We start from the raw sequence: 2500 nt of genomic DNA on the forward strand, positions 1-2500 counted from the left end.
GAGGCCAGTCATGGGTATACTTGTATTCTAAAGGAAATGTTTTTAAAATTTAAAAGTAAGGCTTAAAATGAAGACTGCATGAAGATTTAGTAAAACTAACGTCTTATGCTCTGGCACAGGGCAACTAATCTTCCTGTCATATATCTTAGCAAGATAGAGCTTGTAGATATCCCTGGATATTAACTGTTATGCAAATAACCAGTCTGAGCTCTATCTTGCAGAATATACACGATGGAGATTTGTGAGACTACTGTAGCATAAAGGGCAGGATCCACAGCTTTGAATAATCCAAGACTCACGAAATATGAACATATCCAGTATTATATCTGCATAAAATAAATATGGACAAAGACGTTCTCAGTCCAAAGATTTAGATTACAATAGTAGAAAAGGCAAAATAGACCAAACAGAATTACTTCTACTGGCAAAACCTTCAATTTATGTACATTATGAATACATAATTGTCATAAGATAAGTTACTACGGCAGTTATTGAAGGCTATAACATAAAAATACTACAGTAATAATGAGAGGCTGTCATGGATACTCACTTGTCAAAATCGGCTGCCGGTCCCGGACAATCCCTTTGCGTTTAAAATAGTTTTAAAAAATACGGAAAAGACAAAATCAAGATGAAAAATCATAAACAAGATATCTACAAATCCTACTTGTTACCTTCCTACCTCAGAGCGTATTCTCCTGGTATTTAAATGACTACTTACCCCAGAATCACAATTTCCTTCCCGAAGTCCTGTGTTGTGTTGGCAGAAGACGACCAGTAACATCAACAATGATTGCGATATCCCTAAGGAATCACTAAATCGCTGAACATAAGTTTCCCATCCTTATATTAATACTGATATTATTGAAACTAACCAGATGGTTTTTTAATATTTATTTAAAGCTCTTGTATCTATAAACAAGATACTAAATGGTCTGATTTTCTATTAGTTATGTCACATCAAAGAGGCTGTGTTTTGTAATCAGCTGATGGAGTAAACAAACCGCAGAGAGACTATCAAAGCAGAGTAAATTTCCGGGGAGGAGCTTCAGATAAAAAGACCCAAGCTCCTTTTACATTCAGCAGGTCGGCAAGAATTGTACTTCGCTAGATTAAGATTATCGAATTAGAGAATGTCTTACAAGAATGAATCAATTAGTGATAGTAGTTATTCCGCACTTTGGGTGTTTGACTATCAAGTACGAAGTATTATAATTAGACTTCAAACTAAAAAGAAGCTATTGATACTTTAGTAAAATTTGAGGTAGTTTTTTTTATCAAAGTGCCCATGTTACCTATTGTAGCGATATTAATGTTGATGGATTGCTTAGGAAGTCCACTTCATTCTCACACAACACATAACGTTTTAAGATATCAAGTTGCGATGTAAATACCGATGTTCTTTACTCCCATGGTTGGGGGAGGATTATTTAACGTTGGTATGTACCAGTATATTGCAACAAAGCTGCATTATATGAACTAAAGACATATTTTCTTATAACAGGGCCTTCTTTCCTGGTAAGAGATAACAGCTCAGTGCAGTAGCACACACTACCTTAAGCTCACCATTCAGATCTTTATTAATATGCAATTGTCATGGCAGATACAAAGGCAATTTTAGAATGCTTGTTTTAGTAGAATAGCATTATGAGTCATATTCTGTTGAATATATAGTGTGGTATGCTTTAAAGACCTTAGCAAATCAATTAAAAGCTGAGATAAGCACATTAGAGTTTAGAATGACCCATTTGTAGTTTATATAGTGGTGAGGAGGAGTTATGAAATACACCTTTCTTAGTCAGAACTGACGTTTCAAGAGCTCATACTTATAAATTCTTATGAATTTTCTAAATTTTCCAAAGAACAAACTTGAGAGAAATAATCTAAGAATAGCCAGTTTCTCAAATGTGTTAATGTGTTGCAGAAATAGATTTATAAATTATACAAAGAAGTTTGATCATTATGATTTCCAGAAAAAGCACACACTAAGAGAATATCTTACTTATGATCTTGATATTACAGAGTTGAAATTATTAAAGCAGAAGCACATAAGTAACAGGAAAACAAGCTCAACCCATCACTATTATAAAGTGAGTATGGTAGTGGCATTTCTATGTAATGTTAGCATGCACTTTAATTATTGTGTACCTTGGAACACTTGAAACATTTGTTGTATTTGTATGTGCCGTGTAAGTTTTCACTCCCGATATACTCAATGCATATTTTTCACCACAGGTCCATCCAGATTAGTTGCCATAGTTATGTGTTACTTTCATGTTTGAATAAACTATTTATAAGTTCCATGCATATAAACACATAGTATACGTTAGGCTACATTTTTACTTGTGCATAGTTATATGTATAGATTTTTGTTGTTGTTGTTGTTGTTGTTGTTGTTGTTGTTGTAAAACTACCAGATTGGAAATAAGATGTGACTAGTCCTCCTATTAAAAAAGAACATGCTCTTCTGTTAGGCTGCATCAACACTAGCAGTGAACTG

At 33.8% G+C, this 2500-nt stretch overlaps 2 protein-coding genes across 2 annotated transcripts in view; one reads left to right on the forward strand and one right to left on the reverse strand.

The window, feature by feature from the left end:
* Positions 1-868, reverse strand: part of LOC138867085 (conserved oligomeric Golgi complex subunit 1-like) — a 2824-nt gene extending 1956 nt beyond the window's left edge. The window contains exon 1 of the mRNA XM_070141523.1: positions 722-868. The gene's annotated coding sequence lies outside the window, so the exon portion shown is untranslated. The remainder of the gene's footprint in view (positions 1-721) is intronic.
* An 89-nt stretch (positions 869-957) lies between these two features.
* The window catches only part of LOC138859152 (heme oxygenase-like), a 16575-nt gene continuing 15032 nt past the window's right edge, over positions 958-2500 (forward strand). The window contains exon 1 of the mRNA XM_070141524.1: positions 958-1086. The gene's annotated coding sequence lies outside the window, so the exon portion shown is untranslated. The remainder of the gene's footprint in view (positions 1087-2500) is intronic.

The sequence above is a fragment of the Penaeus vannamei genome, chromosome 28 (assembly GCF_042767895.1).
Source record: "Penaeus vannamei isolate JL-2024 chromosome 28, ASM4276789v1, whole genome shotgun sequence".
Classification (NCBI taxonomy): domain Eukaryota; kingdom Metazoa; phylum Arthropoda; class Malacostraca; order Decapoda; family Penaeidae; genus Penaeus; species Penaeus vannamei.